Below are 10307 nucleotides of genomic sequence, written 5' to 3' on the forward strand. Positions count from 1 at the left end.
GTTACAGCACAGTGTTCCTAGTATTGCTTTCATTAAATTAACATTTTCACCTATTAGCTCCTGAGTTAGCATGATCACATTATAACAACTGAATAAGAGCAGCATTGGAACTGCAGCTGCTGCTGTAGGCAGACATAATTGTGTTCTGCCATTAGAAAGAAGTTTGCCTACACTTACTTCTTATCTATATTTAACTCCCACACTATTTATTATCTTTAAATGTTTAAATCAACTGCAAATAAATTGGGAAAACAATGAAAAAAAATTGCATTACTGCGATACTGCTATACCTCAGTACAGTGTTACTGGCAGTATATAGACACAAAGTATTAATCGCAGTACACAGTTCAGGACCAACAGAAAAAAAGTTTTACATTAAAGAAATGAACAAAATTTTCATGGGGAAAATATGCCATTCCAGTCTTGTTTAGCAGTATCAGTGCTGCAGTACTAAACTCAAAAACAGGTGAACTATGAAGTAGTTTATTTACAAGTGAGGCTTTTCTGCCCTTATTTAGACAGCCTGCTAGGATACGTCGTATAACACTTCAGTACTTTTGTATGTTAGGAACTCAAGTAAAGCAATGCTTAGTTGCCACTGGGAACTACAGCAATATGGGAATAATGGACTTAGAATAATTAAAGCAAAATGACACTGTGGGTGGGAATGTGCATGAGGTAAAGAAAGTGGGCATTACTTGGGACTGTCTGCCAAATTTCTAACACTGAAGTAGCTCCTTCGGCCAGAGGCAGAAGAACAGTTGAAATAACAGTTTTTAAATGCTGCAGTACTCAGTTTTTAGCAGGATCGGTCAGCAGGGAGGAAAAGTGCAGAAATGTTGAGTATTTCTGAACTGAATCCCGTTGTTCTTCTTTAAATGGCAGTTGAGTTATGTGCAGCAACATGTAAACATTTCCACATCATAGTGTGAAAGGTTTAGGAATTTAATAGTTTTTCAATTTTTTTTTTTGTTTTCTTCTGAAATTGTTTGGTTTTACAGCATTTGGGATTTTAAAATTTAAGTAATATTTGCTCCAAATTTAGTAATGATTGGATGGGTAGATGATCCATGAGATAGCACTGGCAGGAATTTACATAGACTTTGAGTACAATTAACTAAGCTCTTACTGATTCTGCGTTACGAAACATTAGGTACAGCATTAGTGCCTTGTTGGTGTGCAATTCTTGTCAAATCCACACCAGTACTTCAGACAAAAGTAGTAATTCAGCACTGGTTTATTGTGTGCATTTTATATTTCATTGTGTGTTTTTGATACTTATCAGCAGTTTTCCTTTGGTCCCACTAGGTTAAACATTCATCACATGGAACTTGGTGCCAGCTGTACTCTCATACTGACCATAGGCAGAAGTAGCATTTTAGTGCTCTTACATTTTGTCTTGCACTCCCGCCCCCATGTCCTAGAATGGCTAGTATTTGCCTATTAAAATCATGCTAACACAGTTCAGCATTGCATATTCAGTGTACCATGTTGATGTATATTTTTGTAATAAAAACATATTTTATATTGATCCATGCCTAAGTCTGTTGTTGCTCATTAATATTGACAACCCGACCCCATGTGTAAAAACGGGAAAAGGGGTTTTGGATGGATTGGTTGTGCCTGTCAAATTTTAAATGTAGTGCAAGTTGTGAGAACAAGTGCTGTGGATTTGATTTGTGTTCTTGTGATTATTCTTAAACACAGTTAAGACCTAGCTTGTTTCTGTGATATTTAAGTGGTATATCAAAATGTAGAACACCTCTGTATTAGCAAAAAAACCTGTACTAATATAATTAATGTAACATTTTGCATTTATGTTGGTTTGACAGCAGGTATAGCCATGTTACTACATTTATTTATTTTGCAATGTGAAGAGGACTATAGTAGTCATTTTCAAGCCACAAACTAATAGGTTGCAAAATAAAGATATTGCACAGTGACATTAAAACTCTCATCTACTAACACAGCTCAGCAAAACTTATACTGTTATAAAAATAAGTATGGCACCCATTGGAACTTTAGTATAGGAACTTTAGCATTATGGTGTTGACTTCAGCATATAAATCTAACAAAGCCAGTATTGGATGAATTGGAGCCTAGAATACTGATGATAATCCAGTATTCCATGTAATTTCTGTATGGAAACATTTACATCATTATATGATATTGTCAAGTTAAAAATTATTACTGGATACAGTAGACTACATGAGAATGCAAATGTTTTGTTTTTAATATAAATTAGGGAAAATGTGTAACTGTCCTACCACAAGTAAAAATTTTGAGGACACCTTTAAGTATTGGCCTGGGTATATGACCTTTGCTGACTGGTTGGGAACAGATTTGTTTGAATGCTGTTAACCGTTTATATAACATCTAGAACACTGTTTGATAGGATCTGTGGTTGAGTTAATCATTTCCAGCAACAATGGCAAAACTTTTTTGAAAAGCATACTGAGGTGTGCTTGCATGATATTTTACACAGTGATGCAAGGTGTCAGCTGAAGAAGCATTCATAGGCCTGGGCCCCCATTTTGTTTGCCAGTTTCATAGTTTGAATCATGATACTAAATTACTTCAGTAAGGTTCCTCTGTTCAAAGTCAAATTATACAGCGTACACAAGTGACTATAGTGTGACCTCACAAGAGTTGACTAGCATATCCTGCTCTGTTTTGGGGAAGATCAGTAACATTGGGCATGGCTGTGCCATCCATGCCACTTCATGATGGCAAGAATAGCTTCTGGCTTACCTTGTAACCAGGGACATCATGGTGGATGAGAGCTTCTTGTTTTGAGGTCTTGTGGGATGGTTCACTGCACAGCCCAGAAATGTAAGCCAGGCTTTGGCCTCTTGGAGGTAAGCCTATTTCCAAAGCAGTCTTCTGTAAACTGCAGGTGCTTGGCTTATTCTTGTTTGGCGATGTCTCGGCCTTAAACTTCATCAGATTGCAGGAGTTTAAAAGAAATATGATGTTCTTTGTGTTTCACTGTTGCAGTCATTACATTTGGGTAATCCTGCTGGCAAGTTGCCCTCAGTTGGCCTGAATTCCAAAGTCTTGGGTCTTGCATCAGTTGCTGTCACCTCTTCCCTGACGTCAGGTCGTCAGGTGTATAAAAGATGCAGCCAACGCCATTTTCTTCAGTCTTTCTTGCCGCGCGGTGCCCGAAGTAGAAGCAGTTTGCAAGTGCCGGTCGGCCGACTCCTGAGATTTTCGAGTTTGAGTTTCAGATCCGAAGTCTTCATTAAAGCTAAGTACCCCGTTGGGGAAACTTTTTTTCTTGCTCCAGACCGATGTCAGAAAAAGTTAATTGTATTTCTTGTGGAAAGCAAATACCTCATAAGGGCTTTCATTCTTACTGTATTCCTTGCCTAGGCCCTGACCACGACGTTTCAAGTTGTCGGTTTTGTGCTAGATTTAACCAACGCACTATTGAGCGTCGGTATGATTTTGCATTAAACTATTTTGGGTGCAGATTTAATTATAAAATGTCATCAGATAGCCATCCGACTACCGGAGTTCACAAAAAAACGCAAAGAAAAAGAAAAGTGTAGACAACCGAGGCCCAAAACCAACGACGAAGCTTCTCCTAAGCCAGTCGCCGGTTTGCCTGTTCTCAGTGTGGCGCTTTCGTAGCCCCTGACACCCGCTACTTTCGCAGGCCGCTACCGCTATGCCGCTGGAATCTCAAAGTATTGGAGCCTCGGACACTATTCCCTCAGATGGGTCCAGAGCCACTGAGCAGGCACTGGCTTCTGAGTGTGTATTCAGACCTAAACATCTATACATTAAACCGACTTCAAAGGCAAAGACTAAAGCACCTTCAAAGACAAAGAAACAAGCTCAAGAGCCACATGGACAGGCTTCCATGCCCAAAAAAACAGATGCTCAAAATGGCCGAAGACTTGATTACCTTGATCGGGGGTTCCCATCCCCCTCCTGATAAGAGGCCTAGGCAAGAGACAGAATATGAATCTTCAGATCATGTTTTCTTCTGATTCCTCTTCTGATCAGGAATATTCACTTCCCCCTTATGAGGATTCTGATGCTGAAGAATCTATTCCTTCAGCTTCTCCTCCTGAGGACTATTCTTTTGGGGAAACCTTGCATACCATGAGGGAGCATTTCCACTGGTAGAGCCAAGATTTTTCAGAATCTAAAAAGAGGCTCAGGAACTTCCTTTTACTACCTCAACACAGGCCCCTTGCCATTCCACCTGTGTTAGACATTGTGGATGATGTGTTTTCAGAGTTCAGTCTGACCCCTGACTCCTTATCTCCAGCTCCTGTTAAGCCTGACAGATATTACAGGGTTCCTGACTCTCATAAATTCCTTTTCAAAAACCCTGCTGCAGACCCAGAGACTATTTCACAGGGTCCCAAAGGGGTTAAGGCTTCCGCTGCAAAAAACCCTACCCCCTCTGACAGAGATTCTAAGGCACTGGATAGATGGGGAAAAAAGGTTTACCATCTGCTACCTTGGCTATAAAGGCAAACTGTCAGTTTCATATGCTCAAATATCAGCAACATGTCATGACATTGCTTAAACAGAAAATGTTAAACTCTGAATGTGCAGAAAACAAGGAAATGCAGGATTTATTGCATGCAGCTGAACAAGTTGGAAAGCATACTTTGCAATGTGGTTTTGATTCTCTGGAGGCCTCCTGCAGGGCCGCAGTTACGGATTCTGTAATTAGGAGACATTCTTGGTTAAAGGAACAAAGTCTGCCTGATCATGTCAAAGTTAAATTATTAGATGCACCTTCACAGCACAATACTTTGTTTGGTGTTAAGGCAGAAGAGGTGTTAAAAGAAAATGGAGGACAAAGCTAAATTTATGCAAACTGTCAAAGATTTTTACAAGTACAGCCACCTAGGTTTAGTAGACACTGGCTTAAAAAGAATCGGTCCTTTCCAGTGTCAGACAGACCTCAAAGGGGCAGATCCAGACGCCCTAGAGGCAGATCTCAGGTGCAAGGTTCATACAGGTCAAAGCAATGGGGTGCTTCTACCTCCAAAAGTTGAGAAGACAAATCACAACCATACAGGAAACAGTCCCAATGACTTCCCCCTGCCTGCACCGACCACTTATCTCCAGGCAGCACCCTTAGGGGGAAAAATAGAACTTTTTTCTCAAAATTGGCACATTATAACCCAGGACAAGTGGGTTCTAAACAGTGGCAAATGGTTGGCCAGATCTGCCAAAACATCAGTGGGCAGAGGCACAAAAACAAGTCTCATCCCTCATGGACATGGGGGCTATTCAAAAGTACCACAACAAGAGCAGGGACAAGGATTTTACTCTGCTGTTCTTGGTACCCAGAAAGGACAAAGCCTGGAGACCAATACTGGACCTATCTATTCTAAACACATTCCTGGATATACCAAAATTCAAAATGTTGACCTTGCAGCAGCTCCTGCCCATGCTGGGCAAAGAGGCTTGGCTCGTGATGTTAGACCTAAAAGAGGCATACCTGCATGTCCCAATCAGGCAATCATGCAGAAGATACCTCAGATTCAAGGCTGGCTCAATGCATTACCAGTTCTCTGCACTGCCTTTTGGCTTGTTTACTGCGCCCAGGGTCTTTACAAAGTGCCTGGCACCAGGAATTGCTTTCTGCAGACAGAGGAATACAAATATATCCTTACTTGGACAACTGCCTAATTCAAGCAGAGAACAAGGACATTCTACTACAGCATCTGGCATTTGTGAAAAGACTTTTAACATGCCTAAGGTACACAGTCAACGAAAAGAAATCAAAACTAGTACCCTCTCAAGAGATAATATTCCTAGGTGCAAGCTTAAATACAACTGCCCAGATGGCTTATCTCGCACTAGACAAACAAAGGCAACTGACTACCTACTTCAAAACATTGGCAACAAAGGCCCAGTTATCTGCAAGAAAAATTCTGCAGGCTTTGGGCTTCATGGCATCCTGCATCCTACTAATTCCATATGCAAGACTGCATATGAGGAAACTTCAATGGTACCTAAAAAGTGTCTGGACACAACACTGCCACAGCCTGGAAACAATTACTCTCATTCCCTGCCTGCAACAGGAGTTTCGATGGTGAGCGAAGGCTTGTCACCAAAACAAGGGACAGCCATTCACTTTACCCCCAGCCAGGCAGAACCTAACAACGGATGCATCAGATTATGCCTGGGGGGCCCACATAGCAGGAAGATGCATTCAGGGCACCTAGTCCACAAACCAAATGCATCTACATATCAATCAAAAAGAGATGCTAGCTGTTCAAAATGCCCTGACAGCCTTCAAGAACCTACTTCATCTGGGACAACTACTCATAAAGACGGACAACACCACAGTCATGTGGTATAAAAAACAAGCAGGGGGGCACACATTATTACCCCTTTACAGACTAGCCATGGCTTTGTGGGACACAGCATTGACTTACCAAGTTCACCTGCAGGCACAATTCCTGCCAGGAAAGGAAAATACTGTGGCAGACGAACTAAGCAGAAACCTCATGGATCCCCACGAGTGGCAGCTGGATCCACAAGTCTTCAGCATGATAAGGAAATGGGGATGCCCGGACATAGATCTATTTGCCTCCCCTCACAACTACCAGCTAAAAAGGTTCTGCACAAGGACTTATCACAGACAAGCATGGGAAGTGGACGCCTTATCTTTCAGCTGGAAAAAACAGTATCTGCCTTTCCTCCACTGCCTCTCCTCCCCAAGGTACTCCTAAAGGTCAGACAGGAGAAACCAAAAATGATACTGATTGCCCCAGACTGGCCCTGCCAGTACTGGTATCCGATCTTAAGGAACTTGTCTCAATGCCCAGCCTGGACCTTACCTCAAATGCCTCATCTACTGTCCCAACAAAACAATCAGATCCTGCACAGCCAACTCAGGACTCTAAACCTGGCAGCATGGCAGATTATGTAGCCATACAAAGCACACCTCTCAGTAAAGCTGTGATGGATGCCATTCTGGAAGCCAGAAGGCCTAGTACTAGGAAATCTTATGATGCTGGAAAATGGAAGAGATTTTGCGCTTGCAACCATGCACAATTAACTGATACAGCTGTGCCAAATATTCTTCAGATTTTGCAATACTTAACTGAGGTGGTGGACAAAGGCCTATCTTTTTCATCAATTAAAATTCATGCCTCTGCCATTTTGTCTCATTACAATACAGAGCCACCAATCTTTTCTCATCCTTTATTAAGGCAGTACCTCAGAGGAGCCAAAAATTTAAGGCCTCCAAGGAGATCGCCAATACCTGCATGGGATCTCAGTTATGTCTTGGAAAAACTCACCGTACCTCCATTTGAGCCAGCTGCTACTGCTGATATAAAGTTTTTATTCTGGAAAACAGCTCTGCTCCTAGCAATAACTTCTGCAAGACGAGTGTCAGAGCTACAGGCACTCGTGGCTGTGGAACCTTTTATCATTTTTATCCAGATAGGGTCTCCCTGAGGACAAACCCAACATTTATGCCTAAGGTGGTGTCCAGTGTGGCCCTTAACCAAACTATTAATTTGTCAACTTTTTTATCCAAATCCACAGAACAAGGGGGAGAGCATTCTGTATTCTTTGGATGTACACAGACAGGTTAGATTCTATCTGGACAAAACTAAAGCTTTCAGGAAGACAGTGCAATTAATAGTGGCATATGCTGCATTACTAGTGGCATATGCTGCAGGATCACAAGGAAAGGCTATCTCCAAGCAGACTATTTCAAAGTGGATAGGCCACTGCATTTGCTTCTGCTATTCACAACATGGCAAGCCAGCGCCTAAGGGAATTAGGCCACATTCAACCAGAGCTGCAGCCACTTCAGCAGCCTTTCTCAGGGGAGTTCCAACTAAAGACATTTTAGAGGCTGCTACTTGGAGTTTCAGTGCACACCTTTACAAAGCATTATCATCTGCCACTTTACTCTAAATCCAGGGCAGGCTTTGCCACTGCAGTTCTGCAGGGCCTCATAGCCGCTCCTAAAACTGTTTAGCTCCAGCCTCTCATCCGTAGTTTTGGGACTCTACCCAAATGTAATGACTGCAACAGTGAAACACGAAGAACATAGTACAGTTGTGTACACTTAACATAAATGTAGATGTTCGAGTGAATTCACTGTTGCAGTCCAGGTTACCCACCCAACACCCCTCTTATTTCTGCTGGAGCTTATTTTTCCTTCTCTGATCTATACAACCTATGTGGTGTATTTGCTTGTAGATGAAGGTAAAGTTTATATTGGTGCATGTATGTATATGTATATGTATATATATATATATATATATATATATATATATATATATATATATATATATATATATATATATATTGGCTACCCTTTAGAGGTCACCTGACATCTGGGGCAAGAAAAGCTGAAGAAAATGGCATCAGCTGCATCTTTTATACCCCTGGCGACCTGACATCAGGGAAGAGGCGACAGCAACTGATGCAGGACCCAAGACTTTGGAATTCAGGCTGACTGAGGGCAACCTGCCAGCAGGATTACCCAAATGTAATGACTGCAACAGTGAATACACTCTAACATCTACATTTATGGTAAGTGTACACAACTGTACTTTATTTTGCTTGTGAGTCACAGGATGCTAGACTCATTCATTCCCAAACGATAAACTGGAGCTTGATGCTGACTAGCCTAATTCTAAAGAGTGGCCTCTAGAGTTTCTTGCTAATGGATCTGTGTAATCAAGATAGAGAAGTCTCCCCAAGCTTGCAGGGCCTGTCCGCCCTGGTTGATGGTCTTTCTGGTCATCCCAAGCCAGGTCTCTTAAGCATATATATAACACTAATGTTTGAGGTCTGGTGGAAACTTCAGTGGCAAGCGTTGTATTATACCCTTATGGACTCTAGCACAGTCTGTTCTCCATGCATTGCGTTTACTGGACAGTGGCTGTTGTCTGAGCACCCTTGTAAGAGACTGCATGCACTCTTACCTCAGATTTGGAAGAACTGAAATGTGTTGTCTCAAACTGAGCAAGTACAGAGTCATGGTCCCCCTAACTCTTACTTAATACCTTTTGGAACACTACTTTTGAGGTGCAGCATGGGCTGGCTTCACATTCTTATCTTATCGCCTTAGAAATGCTTAGGTGTGTTTCTCTAGAAGAAGAATCTTTGTTATCCTTCCTAGTGACCTGGACATCAAAATACCATTTTGAAGTCTAAGCCACACTGACATTACTTATGCAGGCTCCAAAAAGGGTAAATTTACAAGCCCCTAGCTGAATGGACCAAGTCACTTGCTAACCATCTTTGTGCTGACTGATGTGTGGTCTGTTGTGTCTAGTATAGATCCCAGTCTAAAGTTGCCACTTCTATGCCACTTAGGTGCTTTGGTACCTCGACTACTCATCTCATCTGTCTGAATTCCAGTCCTTATTTGTAGGTCAAGTGCTGAGAAAGATTGAGTCTAAATATTTTATGTAGACCTTGCTTATGTTTTCTAAACTGTTTTCAATGTAGATAATGAATTCCAAAAATCACTATCATACAAAATAGGGCTACTGCAACCCCTGAGGGCTTACCCTTACCAGGTGAATTTTTATTTATTTCTGTCATATTTCTTATCCTCCCTTAGAAGCCAGAATAGCACTCTTAAATACTCAACTTGCACATAGTGAATAATAAAAGGATAGGACTATATATACCCCCCTGAAACAGTGCTAACAAAAGGGGGCTGATTTATCTAATGCTTTAAAGTTAACAGTGCTAACAAAAGGAGCTGATTTATTTATGTAATGTTTTAAAGTTGTCTTTATTGCTGCTGGCAAGTCTCCATAAGTATTTTACAAACTCTGATGATGATAGCTTTTCTACTGTTGTTGAATAGAGCAGAATTGCTGTAACTGCTTTATATATTTACTGGTTGATAACTACTGCTCCATAATGTCTTACATTGCTACTGGCAAAGTCCTTACTGGTTTTTATAAACTCTGATTTAATTACTATATGTGCTGCACATAGAATAGAATTTATTATATTTTGTAACTGCTGCTTATACTTATATTGTTATACAAAAGGGATACACAGGTCCTGCATCATATAATCCTGCATTGCTTCTAACAAAGACTTAATATGTATTACTGCTAACCAGCTCCTATGTCTCTACGTATGTCTGTTTATAGGTTCATAGGTTCATAGGTTCATACTAGGCTACCTGCCCGAGGGCATTTACAAGCCTAGCCCATAGTTTTGTGGCTTACGCCACCCCTTTAGTATGGGGAACTATACCCATTATTTTGCTGTGCCTCTGTCGAGCAGTGACACTGAGGTAATCCCTGGGGTATATCTGCGATCTCCCATCCATT

This window comes from Protopterus annectens, chromosome 12.part0 (genome assembly GCF_019279795.1).
Source record: "Protopterus annectens isolate FY-2018-M chromosome 12.part0, PAN1.0, whole genome shotgun sequence".
NCBI classification, from domain to species: domain Eukaryota; kingdom Metazoa; phylum Chordata; order Ceratodontiformes; family Protopteridae; genus Protopterus; species Protopterus annectens.